Genomic DNA, 15908 nt, shown 5'->3' on the forward strand with positions numbered 1-15908 from the left:
TAAAGGGAGTTTTATTAAACACTCAGAAAAGCAAAATATGTATATTGCCAAGACCACGCTATTAGGAGAGAACAAAATCTGAAGGTAGCATTTATAGTCTCACATCTATTCTAGACAATAAACTCAATCTAACAACATGAATACTAAACAGTAAAAAGAGCATTAAATGAAAATGATTCTTCAAAGGGAAGCCTAAAATGATTAACTGCTATAATCCCCCCAGTTGCTTTTATTTTGCATTTTAAGTTCATTCATTTGGGGGATATTGTTTGACATTAATCGTGTTATTCAGTCAGTTCCAAAAGTATCATTCTTAGTTTACTATAAAGGAAATATAATTGTGTAAAGTATCATATATGCAATACATAAAAATCAGAAACTAGAGACATTCCTGGAGAATGTTTTTTGTGTATTAATTGATTTTACCATGATAATTATTTTTTAAATCCTAAGGTTTGAACCATATGTTATTATGAGACATCTTGTAGAAAAGATTTCATTTTTTAGAGCATTATGTGTTTCAGCAAAATTACAGATATCTGTGACTATGAAATTATTAAACTCAAAGGATCTATGTTGCTTTGTAAAGAATGGCATGCGTATGTTAACAAATTACTAATGACAAAGCCAGTCCTCTATATCAGGGACAGTAAGTCCAGTGTGAACTATCAGAACTATGGTCTGTGTATTTGGGGACTCCTCAGGCACTAACTTAGTTAAGGTCCAAAGTGCTGGACATAAAAAAGCACATATGCCTCCTGGTAGATGTGATATATAAATTATCTGATATTCACAGAATCCTCAAGGCGATTAGAATTCAACAAGAAAAAGTATGGACACTACATTCTTTCATATACATGGAAAGTTTAAGAAGGCATTAGGCAACAATTAAACATTTCTGCAAAGTTGACGTAATATATATTTCATGAGTTTGCTATTAGCAGTATTTGGATCATCAGTAAGGCTATAATTTCATCTGAATTTGTAAAACACATATTCGGACGTATATGTCAATATGGGATAAGGTCTTGCTGTATAGGTCAGTTTTGACTCCTTTCAATTTCTATTATGATTTATTTATACTCTGAAGAAAATTTTTAGTCATAAATTGCATTCTTTCTGCCATCCAGAATGTTACACATAACACAGAAAACCCACTCAAACAACTCTATAACTTAAGAAAGGAGAAACATTTGAATGACAATTATACATAGTTACTTAAAGCAAATATTGTTTTTTATGGGGTTATTTATTGCATTTTCTTAATTGTAATATGAAACATTTTTCAATTATTTCATTCATCTTGTCAGTTAAAAAGATGAGTTCCTTAAGTCTAATATAATCAATAATATTCTAATTTTTGTGCACTTACACTTGAATTTAATGATTTTTCTGATAATCATACACTTCAATGAAAGGTTTTCTGCAAGATACCTTAATATTAATGATTTTAATTATATAATGTGAATTTTTCTCAAATGTAATCTAAAAGACACACGTAGATGAATCTGTGTTTCTATATGTTAGTTAACTGTTGGTTATCTCACTTGACACTACCCAACACTTTTAAAATACCAAAGCAAAGAGATCATCTTTTGCTAGTCTAACCCAACTAAATGAGTTCATTTAGTCCTTTGAAACATTTTTTTTTTTAACCTTGGAAACTAAATTCATAGATTTAGAAGCTAACAAAATACCAAAATTAATGATGCAGAGAAGATATCAAAGAACAAGGACTGTGTTTAGTAAAATGAGGATTCTAAGTTCAAGAATGGGAAAGGCAAAGGAAAAGGAACCAGAACTCACTGCTAATTTGTGAAATGGTCTATATCAGACATTTTGGCAGCTGTAAGCACATGTTGCTTCACAACTCATGAATGACATGAACACAGCCCTGCTCCCTTCCCAGGAGTCATGAGTCTTTGTATTCTTTCTTGCTCCCAATCCAACCATAATTGAAATTATTCTGTATTCCAAAATAAGCACAACTTAATTATGAATGAAAAAGGAAACACATCTCTTTATACTTGCCATGTACTTACTCATTTTTAATATTTTGTTAATAAATGAGCCATATTTGGCCCATGAGTTAGTCACCTAGCAGTCAGGTACTTAAATACTACTCAGTTACCCCCAAGTAAATGTTGCTTCATCAGTATTTAGTAGCATCATTTCTGTAAAAGTACAGAGGTGGGGAAGAGGAAAACAGAAAGCAACTTAGAAACTATTGATGAGCAAGAGGTTCTAAATAATTTATTTATCTGGATAAGTAATTAAATCAGCTTATACTATACAGGAATAAAGTTTTCATTACTGATAATTCTGGTAACTAAACTCAAAATTCATAAGCTTGGTGGAAATTTAATGAATATATATATATCTAGTTCAGTTCAGTTGCTCAGTTGTGTCTGACTCTTTGCAACCCCGTGAACCACAGCACGCCAGGCCACCCTGTCCATCACCAACTCCCGGAGTTCACACAAACCCATGTCCATTGAGTTGATAATGCCATCCAAGCATATCATCCTCTGTCGTCCCCTTCTCCTCCTGCCCTCAATCTTTCTCAGCATCAGGATCTTGTCCAATGAGTCGGTTCTTCACATCAGGTGGCCAAAGTATTGGAGTTTCAGCTTCAACATCATCCTACCAATGAACACCCAGGACTGATCGCCTTTAGGATGGACTGGTTGGATTTCCTTGCAGTCCAAGGGACTTTCAAGAGTTTTCTCCAACACCACAGTTCAAAAGCATCAATTCTTCAGTGCTCAGTTTTCTTTATAGTCCAACTCTCACATCCATACACGACTACTGGAAAAACCATAGTCTTGATTAGACGGACCTTTATTGACAAAGTAATGTCTCTGCTTTTTAATATGCTGTCTAGGTTGATCATAACTTTCCTCCCAGGGAGTCAGTCAGTCAGTTCAGTCGCTCAGTCACGTCCCACTCTCTGCGACCCCCATGAATCGCAGCACTCCAGGGCTCCCTGTCCATCACCAACTCCCGGAGTTTACTCAAACTCATGTCCATTGAGTCAGTGATGCCGTCCAGCCATCTCATCCTCTGTCATCCTCTTCTCCTCCTGCCCCCAATGAGTAAGCGCCTTTTAATTTCATGGCTGCAGTCACCATCTGCAGTGATTTTGGAGCCCAGAAAAGTAAAGTCATCCACTGTTTCCATGGTTTCCCCATCTATTTGCCATGAAGTGATGGGACCAGATGCCATGATCTTAGTTTTCTGAATGTTGAGCTTTAAGCCAATTTTTTTCACTCTCCTCTTTCTCTTTCATCAAGAGGCTGTTTAGTTCTTCTTCACTTTGTGCCATAATCATGGTGTCATCTGAGTGTCTGAGGTTGTTGATATTTCTCCCAGCAGTCTTGATTCCAGCTTGTGCTTCATCTAGCCCAGCGTTGTACTGGGCTGGACATGATGTACTCTGCATATAAGTTAAAGAAGCAGGATGACAATATACAGCCTTGACGTACTCCTTTTCCTATTTGGAACCAGTCTGTTGTTCCATGTCCAGTTCTAACTGTTGCTTCCAGACCTGCATACAGGTTTCTCAAGAGGCAGGTCAGGTGGTCAGGTATTTCCATCTCTTTCAGAAATTTCCACAGTTTATTGTGATCCACACAGTCAAAGGCTTTGGCGTAGTCAATAAAGCAGAAATAAATGTTTTTCTGGAACTCTCTTGCTTTTTTAATGATCCAGTGGATGTTGGCAATTTGATCTCTGGTTCCTCTGCCTTTTCTAATACATATATAATTTTTTTAATTTAAAAGCAACTTGTTTCAGGAGCTGGATTTTATGGTGGTTAACTCTTTCATCCCTGAGTCTTACAGATTTTTATGTCATGATTTGTGATGACATTTAAAAATTATATCTTACTTTAAAGGTTTTTGTGAGATATGTATATGATATATATATGAAAGTGAAAGTCACTCACTCATGTCCGACTTTTTGCAACCCCATGGACTATACAGTCCATGGAATTCTCCAGGCCAGAATACTGGAGTGGGTAGCTGTTCCCTTCTCCAGGGGATCTTCCCAATGCAGGGCTCAAACCCGCATCTTCCACATTGCAGGCGGATTCTTTACCAACTGAGCTATCAGGGAAGCCCTGTATATATATGGTGATTTAGTCCCTAAGTCGTGTCCTACTCTTGCGATTCCATGGACTGTAGCCTGCTAGGCTCCTCTATCCATGGGATTTTCCAGGCAACGATACTGAAATAGTTTGCCATTTCCTTCTCCAGGGGATCTTCCCAACCCTGGGATTGAACCTGGGTATCCTACACTGCAGGCAAATTCTTTACTGACTGAGCTACCAGGAAAGTCCTGGTATATATATATATATATATATATATATATATATATATATATACACATATACCCAGTATACAGAGTAAGTATAAATACTTATATAACTGTTATTTGGAGTAGTTAATAAATATCCTCCAAATCCTGAGTCCCTCACACATATGAATGCATATCTACACAATGTATGCAGCCAAATCTATAATGAGTTCCTTCTACTGAATCCTAGTCTCTCATTTTTTTAGTAGCTTCCACTTAGATGATTTAAGCTATATCTTTTAACAGTTTAAGAAATGTCTCTCCAGCCAATCCAGACATCTGTTAAGAGTTACAAATAATATCCAGTTGGAATTTGGGTATCTCACAGGGACCTCAAAGTCCAGTGCACAAAAGCTAAAGGATCCTTCACCCTCTTCCTCCTGCCGACCTGTTTTCTCCTACTTTCCTTCCCTGTGTTTCTCTCTACTGCCCAATCCAATAGCCTCCTTAATATACAACGAGCAAAGTGAAGCTTGGTGGCCCCCTCCATTGTCTTTTACACACAAGCCTGACTTTTGCCCTTCACTCTCTGTTCTTCTGTCATTGATTTTTTTTTTTTTTAATCTAGAAAGCCTTACATCTTTCTCCACCTTCCAGTGGCGTTTCTCTCTCTTTCCTGCCTTTACTTACTCATCCTTTAAGTCTCATCTTAGAAGTCACAGAAAGGCTTTTCAGATTCCACATATACCCCTGCAGCTCCTCCCTACCCCTCTTCATAGAGGTTTTTACCATATCTTCTCCACCATCACAGCTGTGCATTGGTAGTCACTTTTGAAATATTTTTTTCTTCCTTTCTCTGGGTGGTAGCCAGGCAGAGTGTGAACCTTGCATGCTCTGCTCACCGCTGTGCTCCTTGTGTCTGTAGGTATGCTTGACACTTACATATCAATGTGTCACATGTTTGTGCCACATTCATGGTGCCCAAATGTTTGACACATCGTGAGGCTCGCTAATCCCTGAAGGAATGTACTGGTGAGTTAGGACCTTTGATCTTGTGGATGAATGTCAAGTATTCCTATTGTTCTGACATTTTTCTGACATTGATGGGAGAGATTGGAGGAAGCAAAGGGTATATGATTCTCCCTAAGAAAGTCAGAATTACAAATTCTGGCAGAGTTTTCATTGTTGATAGCTGAATTAACAGAATGTGCTTGCTCTTCCTGGCTGCATTTCTGTTACTTTCTTCTTACACATTTGACTCAAGATTTGGATTCTGTGAATATTTACCTACTGTAGCCTGCCAGGATCCTCTGTCCATGGAATTCTCCAGGCAAGAATATTGAAGTGGGTTGCCAATCCCTCAACTTCCTAACCCAGGGATCATACGTGAGTTTCCTGCATTGCAGGTGATTCTTTAAGGTCTGAGACACCAGGGAAACCCAACATTCACTTACACCTGTTTAAAATTTATGTTTAACTTCATGTACCATAATCACATTTCTTAAATAACTCTTTTTTTGGTTTTTAAGCATTAACCTCATGCTTCTTTTCTGATTTGATTCTAATTTCAAATGGTTTAATATCCTTATATTGTTTAGATATTCAATATATAAACATGGAATATAACATGGGAGAATTGTGAATTAGTACTCTTTTATCTATGTCTTTTATAAATTTTCAAAAAGTTTAAAAAGTTCACTTTCAAAGTAGCAGCTTTCTTTTTCATTCTAAGTAAAAACTCGTCCTTTTAAACCCAAAAGTAATTGTTGAAATTAATGGGAATGTGGACCACAGTTCCTCTGACATGTTAGTATATCTGCAAGTTATGCTTGCAAAATCTTGACTCCACTTGAAAGTACATCTCTTTTATTTACATCCAATGTCCATAATCAAAACTGCTTGGCTTTTTTTCCTATTTTTGACTGATCTCACATCATAGAAAACCAAATGTTCTTCCAATAAAAGGACATAAAAGACTTGCCTTCACATTAGCAATGTTTTTGTTCCAATTTAATATCTTCTTTTCTGCTTCCTAGATATTTGAAGATACATGTTGAATTTAAAAATTATTCATTTATTCAACAAATGTTTATTGAGCACTGATGAAATGCCAAGCACACTTACATGATGTTACCGCCTTAGCACTGGGAAGGGGCTTTACAAATAAATTACATCTCTTCATTTTGCAAGAGAGTAAACTGAGGTTTAGTAAGGATACATTATTTGATAAAGATTACACCATGAGTTAGGCTTCCCAGGTGGCGCTAGTGGTAAAGAACCTGCCTGCCAATGCAGGAGACTGAAGAGTTGTGGGTTAGATCCCTAGGTAGGGAAGATCCCTTGAAGGTGGACATGGCAGCCCACTCCAGTATTGGTGCCTGGAGAATGCCTTGGACAGAGGAGCCTGGTGGAGTATAGTCCATAGGTTAGCAAATAGTCAGACACAACTGACGTGACTTAGCACATGCACACGCACGTCATGAGTTAATCGGAGTTGGGAAAATAACACAGTCCAATTGCTTTTCTCATCCCTTGTTTTCTTCCCAATTGTTTTTAGATTAGGATTGTTAAAATGTTGTTCTTTTAACATATGCTATTGTTGTTATTATCTGTTTAGTTACTTACAGATCCTAAACCTTAATGCTGTAGGGTAAGCTTATTAGTGAAATATGTATTTTTCTCTGTTGAGTCAAATGTTCCAGCATACATTGAATGCCCTAGTAATACACTTTCTTTCATTTGGATTTAGTGATATTACATAGAATGTGGAGTTTTTGCTTATTAAAATAGTGAGGTGGATTAGGAATTCATATTTATTGAGACTTCATATATATTCTAATTTAACGGTAAGACACAGAATGGCTAATTAACATTCTCACTTTTGCACTATGATTTAGTGGGGTTGCTGACATTTAAATTTAGATTTCTGACCCCAGAGTCTTTGCTTTCTCTCCATGCTTTGCAATGTAAATTTACATGTGTCTTTTCTAGGATAACCAGTTGAAGCCCGTTTGCTCATTGCAGATAGTTAGCTCATTGCCTGTTAATGGCTGCAACACTTCAAAACATTCTACTGATAGCAACTAGGGAATGGTGTGCAATTGGGAAAAATGTTGTTTTCCAGTTTTTTGCTGTTTAATCAGTCATTTATGCCTATACAATGTTTATAGACACTGATGTGCTGAGAAAAATCTCATTCTAAATGAAGCATTTAAAATGACAATAAAAGAAATGAATAAATTAATCATATTTACCTAAAATATGTATCTACATCCCTATAATTTAGCATGTAGTGAACTTAGGACAAATGCAAAATCAGACACAATTCCATATTCAGTTTAGTATATGACATTTAAAGAATCTCTTCATCTCTTCTATACCATGTGTTTGAACAGAGGTTGCTAAATGGTACCCCAAGATTCTACACTGTAAGTGTTCTACGTTGAACCCTACTTAAAATTACCATATTAAAAATCTATGTGAATGCGTTAGGCAGTTAGAATAGGAAAAAGGAGTCTAGAATGGTGGTAGCTAAAAGACAAGGAAGGGAAAAGCCCGTGAAAATAGAACAAAGGAAGGTCCAAGAACCAGAGTGAGGACCTCAGGTAGAAGAAAGAGCACTCCTGGCTAGCCCAATTTACAAAGGGCAGGCCCAGGGGGAGGAAAAAATGTATGAGAAGAGGAGCTAAAGGACTGGGGGTCTCTCTTTCTCGCTCTCTCTCTTTCTCTCTCTCTTCTTTTCGAGTTTTTTGGGTCAGCATACCCTCATGCCCCAAGGATGTATTTTCCTTTATTTTCTAAATAAAACTGGGCTGTAACACAGAGCTGTAACACTTACCTGTCTGAGAGCTGTAACATGGCCTGCCCAAGAGCTGAGACATGGTCTGTCCAAGGGCTTTAACGTTCATCACTTCATATTTTTGTTGTGATGAGGCAGAACCAGGGAAATTACACCCTCCCCTGACAAATGTATTGTTTCAATTTGATTTCACATAGTTGTCTTACGTATACTTCTAATCCTTAAAAAAGACCCATACATTTAATGTGGGCTTGGAAGTTCTCTAGATAGATCTACAGAATCTACCAATTAAGAAATGTTAGGAGTCAGGTCTAGATTCAAGTCTCTGCTCCACTATATTTTTTCTCTGTAGCAATTGCTTAACCTCAGAGGGTCACTGTGTGTATTAAATAAAATAACCTAAGTAAAGCACTTAGTATATACTGGGGAATAGTATGTACATGGTTAAGTTTTAGCTGTTAATATTAAATTTTATTATTATGAGTTAACATATTTATAGTGCCTAGCAACTGGTAAACAAACACTGAAGCTATTATTACTCTAATATATAGTTTGCTTTTCTTTTTATTTCAGAAAATCAGTCTTTATTTATAGTACAGTGTTGATTTGGTCCCATAGTAAAGTGTTTGCCAAAATTTATGAGAAATATTTTTTGTTATTTGAACCTAATTTTTTATATATAAAATGTCTGTATATAGCTTAAAAGAGGGAGGCTTTCATTAAATAAAAGGAAAGAGTTGATTAAAACTGAATTCTGGGCTGCCTGCAATGCATATTGACTATTGTTTATTCACTTAGAAATGTGTAATCACAATAGGGATTGCCTCAAACTATTCTTCTTTATCCTAAAAAATAAATATTAGAACTATTACTACGAACAAAACAATAATAAATTTACTTCTAGTCCCTTGGCACTGGTTTCTGGTTTTGGTAGTGTTTCAGTGCAGCTAACCAATTTAAACAACATTGATTAAGTTGAACAAAAGATGATATTGATTGAAAGCAGTAACCAATAAACAGACTGATGTTCCACAGTTATCATAGGTCATTGTTAACTACTCATTTAACTAGGCAATAGGAGTTATTATTATTATTAAATAGAAAGTCTCAGAAATACTCATGAGTTTTAATATTTTATAAAATTTAAGAATAATTTGATGCTGAAATTTATGATTTCAGTATAAAGATTCTTATTCTTTAAGACACATTAAAAAGTAAATCTTGGTTTTGAATGTAGGTAGATATGCTTAAACTCCAAATGCTAAGGGTCCCATAGATTTTGTTGGAAATGTTTTATGTAATTTAAGCTAATTATATATGAAAGCAGAGACAGTGAGAAATTAAGTATGAAGTTGTCCAAAAATAGTATTAAATTGTGATTCATTAGACTTATATTTACATAAAGTTACTATCAATGTGTTATTTCCACAGAGCTAACTTTCTAGACTCCTGGTTGCTAAAGAAAAAAATAAATAAAAAGCATAAGTGTCAGTCTTATATGTTTCTGTTATATGCTTCGGTTGAGCTGTGACATAAAATGAGGTTTTGTGATGTAACTTTATTTCTATTCAGTTGCCCAAATATTAGGCAAAGTAAAGCCAAATCACTAGGCATAATTTATAGTATATTTGACATTATATTTCCTAAAAAGAGTAATGTAGTAGGTGGTAGTTACTATGAGATTTCAGGGGATATATGGAATATCAAGAAAAATGAATTGGAATTGGGTGTTTAGAGGCGGGAAATGGACATCCTACAACTAAGTTGCTTTTATGGATTGAAACAGAACAGTTATTAATGGAAAGTATAATAATATTTTGTTAGTGTGAGTAAAATTGAAAAATTGAGTTAAATTGTCTTGTTCATGAACACATTTTTGGCTTGGCTTAAGTACTGTCTGAAGACCATAATCAAAGAATAGTAATAAATGGAAATTGGGGCAGATATTAGCAGGGGGCCCTAAAGATCAATGCTAGATCCATGTTGCTTTAGCATCATAATTAGTGATATGGAAGAGTGGTTAAATCGTGTGTCAATGAAAATCACAGAGGATCTTAATTTAGAAGGTGCAACATACATCTGTGTGGACAGTGTAAATATGCAAAAGAGATTTAGGGACTCTAGAATTTCAGGATGAATGAAATGAGTTCATGTTTGTAAGGAAGAAAAATTAATTTTAAAATCTGTTTTTAGAAAACATTGAAGAGCTCAACAAATACCAATGAGAATTATGTCCAATTCCAACTTTTCAAAGTACTGTAATAACAGTGACTGGCTGCAGCAGTACAGAAGTGTCAGAGATAGGTAGGAAAATAGCCTGTCATTTTAATTGTTTGTGTATACTTATCAATGAGACTTTTTATGATTATGACTAGACAGAATAAGAAGTTGGTTTTTCATCATGATCAAGACATCTTAGCTTTTAGACAATATATTATCACCTTCAGAATTAAGGAATATTTATTTTTAAAAAGTTTTTACTTTGAGTTCTTTTCACCTTTATTATCAAGGGAAAAAAATGATGGCCTTTATATATAAGTAACTTGCTCACTGGAGATTGTACTCATAGAAAATGTGTATAATGTCTACCAAAGCTGGAGACAGTTCCCATTTAGTAATATAGATTTGTGGTTCATATTCACAAAATCTGTTTTCTCTTTTTGTATTCACCCTTTGATATTAAAAGTAGCCTTGTCAATTAAGAGAATGTTCAACAAATATTCAGAGTAGCTTCTTTAAGTTAGAGCACAAATGTTTTATTTTATGAGAAAAGTTATTTATACTTTAAAAGTTATAAAAGTTGTCTAAAAATATTTAAATTACAGAAAAAGAACCATTATTTTAAAGTCTGTTCACTAAACTACAGAATTTATGAACAAAATTTTGAGAATTGGTATGTAAACACACCACGATGGAAAGTATGTGATCAGTTTATAGCATGTGCATGTCTAGACATTTGAGATATATGACAGCTTTTGCTGTACATTTTCCTTTAGAAAACAAAATGAAGCATCATCATTTAGACTGTAAATGTAAAAATGCTTATGGTGCATTATTCTACCTCCCATGGTTAGGGACAGAATGCAGACATGCCACAATAATGTTTTTTATTTCTACTGTTCGAATCATATTAATGAGAACATCATTTTGGAGAACTAATTATTTCTATTTGTCTTGTGTCACACTTTCTAATTCCCCTATATTAGCACAGCCAAAGCAAATTAATTGCTTTTCCAGCAGTTGAACCTTGTCCAAGAATGAGCTCACATTCCCTTCCAGTTTCCCCATTTCTGGGAGAGCATTGTGTCAGAAATTTCTCTTGATACTTAACATAGTCTAGAGAATATCTTTACAGATTTCTGTGCACTCACTGGATGAAATTTATAAGTTTAAGTGACCCGCCAGGAAAGATAAAGTTCTTAGCTGCAAGATTATACATCAAAACAGTTAAAGTGAAATTAAAATTAAATGAATGAATCTCACTGAAGCAAAAAAAGCAGTAATTAATGGTTCCCTTAATTGTCTTCATAAAATATTTGCATGGGTCTAATTTGCATAATTTGCATGTATTAATTAATCTTTCAAAGGAATTTTGTGCTGAGAGAAGCCAAAAAATCTCTTTGTTTTATTTAACATCTAATGAAATATTTATCTTCTTTAATGAACTTCTCATCTTCATTAAAATAAAAATTGCACAAGTTTGTATGTTTTAAATGTTTTTATAATTGAAGTATTCAAAAAATCTCTTTAGACTTACAACAGCTGAAAAACAAACACATTATTTAGCATTCAGTATCATTTTACAACAGCAACAGTTTAAAAAAAGTCCAATTTCACTTTTTCAGAGGTAGCAAGGCATTTGGTAAATGGATAAATGAATATAACTACTTAGTTTTAAAAGTAAGATTTATAAAGACCTGATCACTTTTCGATGATAATGTTGTTTTTATGGCTTAAATAGTGGGCAACTAGAGGGTATAAATATATATAAGAAAAATCAGTATGTTTAATTATTTGGGAAATGGTTCATTGGTTGAAAATATTTTAGCTGTTTCAAAGAAATTAGTCCATTAAAATGCACTTGCTATTTTTAACAACTGCTAGATTGACGGTATTTCCTGGCAGAAGCAATACAGTGTTAACTTTATCCTAAACTTGCCCACTGAAGAAAGGCAGCAGGACCTTCTTCTCTCACAAACTAAGAGATCATAGTGAAAAGCAAGAGATGTGCCTTGGAAGGAATGAGATCCAAAGTTTTATCAAGTGCCAAATAGTATGTATTCAAAAAAGCTGAGGAAGACAGTGAGAGAACCTGGAAGTTAAAGAGATGTTAGGGAACGGGCACTAGTCACCTGTGAATGGCGCTCATTCTTTCTGATGCATTCGTGATTCAGGATATTACAAAGAACATCAGTTAACTGTCCTAAAGCAATTTCAAGTTTGCACAGCTGTTTCACATACATTGCTTTTGTTGATCTTCAGCGTGCATTTTTCTATTTGAGGAAACTGAGTAACGCAGTGATAAAGCAAATTGCTTTGAATCAGACTGTGAACTCAGGACCTCTGAGTCCCTTTGATATACTTTGCTCTTATTTGAACGTCCATCTTTGCATCTTATGATAATTTTTGAAGTGGCTGTGACTGACTCGGTGTTCAACCAGATAATGAGGGTGGCATAAATTTATAAGGATTAAGATTCAAAATGCAAATATATACTAGTTCTTCCCATGTAAAGTTTAGTAATGTGATAATATCAATTAAATTGACCACGGTTTCCTGTAGGATTCATCTTCAGGGAAGGGAAAAGGCATTTTCATTAGGCAATGATTATTTTTTAGCCCCGAAACTACTCATAATTTGTAATTTCTCATGGAGTTTTCTCTCATATAAAGAGAAAAATAAATCCATTAGGTTATAAAGATAATTATTAATCAGTTACAAGGCAATATTGATGATTTATTTAAATAACTGATTTCTAAATGATTAGAATTAACACCAAGATGATTTAGTCATAGGAGAGCAATGCAGGACTAAAAGCTAATCTCCTGTCAACACACTCATTCATTACTGTTGTGAGGCTAGGTAACTCACTTTAACTGCTAAGACCTGCTGTATTGCTAATTTTTTATCCTGTCAAAATGGCAAAGACATTGGATTTTTTATAAGTATAAACATACAGGCACATACATGCAATTATATTCATGGTCAATTATGGATATGTGGGTTCTGGATTCAGACTACCTGGGTACGAATCTCTACTGTGCTGCTTATTATCTGTATGCCATTGAGTGTGTAAGTTAAATGACTTGATTATGAGAGTTCCTTATCATAAAAACATAGAAAATGATCATGATATTCACCTCACAGAGTTGTTATAGAGATTAAGTGAATTAATATATGTAAAGAACCTACAAGTAAGTAGAGGCTATGCTATAAGAATTTGCTATTTCTACAATTATGCACAAATTTAATGTACTAGTACTTTCAATCATATTCATTGTTGATAAACATTAAACTTTATTTGGATTTTTAAAAATTATCTTATTTTCAATATATGACACATACTTTTTTTTTAGCATGGCTTAAGCTGGAAAATGAAAATTATATTTGCCAGATTTTTCAAGACACTTAAATTCATGACAAATTGTGAGTTCAATGTTTATGTCAACTTAAACAATATGACTTAAAGAGATTTATTTTAAATGATTATCTATATGATAATGATTAATCTATATGATTATTTATCATTTCCCAAATATAACAAAAGAGAAACAAATGATTTTAGACTCATTTAAGATGGAAATATTAGTTTCTTAGTATTTTATTGCATTTTAGCAAATTTCTCCTAATGTGGTTTGTATTTTCATTTAGTGTAAAGTAACACAGACTCTTTTAATTCATAGATAATCATACTCCAGAGATAGTAAATCTCCACACATAGTTCCAACTAAGCTTACTAATTACACCTATAAAACGATGAATGATGGCTACAAATTATTGGATCTGACTCTCATTCTTTATTTATTTCTCTCTGGGAGAAAGAGCACTGGATGGGGAGATTTTAGACCATAAATTATTCCCATACATAATCAGGTGTGCTGTATTTAATTTTGATTCTATACTATGGTTTTACATTACTTATGAAATTCCCATTGTAAACAAATTAAGAACTAATTATTTCATTTCCATGATGAAATGATATTTGCTTGTATTAATCATTTCAACGTGTTTATTTTTTTCTTCATAGTTTATGCTACTTAATATAGTTTCAGATCTTCCTTCTTTCAAGTTGTCATAGTCTTTGGACTTTTTTCTTATAGGTTTCTCCATAGCGATACATAAAATCTCACAGTCTAGACTTTATCTCTAGTCTAAATTTTGGGAAAATAGAAATTTAACAAATGGAAAAGATTTATAATAAGACAGAAGGGATGATAAGTACATTCCTCTTCTAAACCCACAGATAGTTCTGGGTTCAAGCTAACTATTGTCCAAGCATGACCATAAGTTCAGTATTACCATATGTGTTTTCTGAAGTAATTCAGAAATACATGTTTTTATATAAAATGACAGATTTTAAAAGCAATATGGAAGCCTTAACAAGGTAAACAAGTTCATTTGTGTTCTCTGATAATAGTAAATCAGGAAAACTTCTCTCAATCAAAAAAACTCACGGTGTGTCGGATTTTCAATATATAAACCGCATGGAAAATAACAAATCACAAGTAAAAAGAACAGTTCTCCAAGCTTTTTCAAGTGAATGCAATGACTTCCCCTACCTGCTTTGAATTCAGACATCCTTTTGAGATAGAATCATGAGACCTGTCAGCCTATACATTTTTCAATTGTGTGCAATTCAGATTTATTTGATTTTATCAGACACTTTAGTGGTGTGATTATTGCAAAGGATTAAAAATGCCTTCTTTTTTGTTTAAAAAATTTTAATCTCTTATTAGCATGAGAAACATTTAAATACATTGCAGAAACTCTTAGTCACTCAGTCATATCTGATTCTTTGCAACCCCATGGACTGTATCTCACCAGCCTTCTCTGTCCATGAGATTCTCCAGGCAAGTATATTGGAGTGGATTACCATTTCCTCCTCCAGGGTATCTTCCCAACCCGGGGATCAAACCTGAGTCTCCTGCATCTCCTGCATTGCAGGTGGATTCTTTACCACTTGAGCCATCAGGGAAGCCTCAGAGGATTGATTAATTATACATTATAACTCCTTGGCTTTTATTACCCTAAGAATTCAGACACAATCTTGGTTAACATATCCAAGTTTCAGGAAATAAAGAGTGAAGTAAATGTGATAAATAAAAAGAATAATGTTAATGGCATGGCACTCATATGCTTATGGTCTTTTAGAAAAAAATTTGTATAATTTTTCATAGCTTTCCCAAGTGGGACCTTATTGAGATGGGTGATATATTTATATTAACTTTCCAAGATTTATCAGCAGTAGAATCAAAATGTGACTAAAAGAAACAATTTCTGCATATCATATAACCCCACTATTTGTAGACAGTTTATTGTGGCCCTACAGTGAGTTGCAATGCAGGCAAACTTTAATGAGTGATTTATTGCTCCTTGTTACACCCATTAATGTATCAAAGGAGGGCAACATGGCCCCGTTGCATTGAACTGATTTGGGGGCAGGCTAGACAGAAACCTCCTCACTTGCTCTCGAGAAGTTACCTTTGTCAAGTCCAAATTCAGAACATGGGATTGGTCATTACCAAGCCATGGCTCATACCATGACAGACCATCCATTCAAAAAAAGTGAAAACACTAAAGAAAATAGCTATCT

At 34.3% G+C, this 15908-nt stretch overlaps 1 protein-coding gene across 2 annotated transcripts in view; it reads left to right on the plus strand.

Annotated features, from left to right (window-relative positions):
• Positions 1-15908, plus strand: part of DACH1 (dachshund family transcription factor 1) — a 455863-nt gene that overhangs the window by 417079 nt on the left and 22876 nt on the right. The gene's annotated exons all lie outside the window — the stretch shown is intronic.

This window comes from Odocoileus virginianus, chromosome 8 (genome assembly GCF_023699985.2).
Source record: "Odocoileus virginianus isolate 20LAN1187 ecotype Illinois chromosome 8, Ovbor_1.2, whole genome shotgun sequence".
NCBI lineage: Eukaryota > Metazoa > Chordata > Mammalia > Artiodactyla > Cervidae > Odocoileus > Odocoileus virginianus.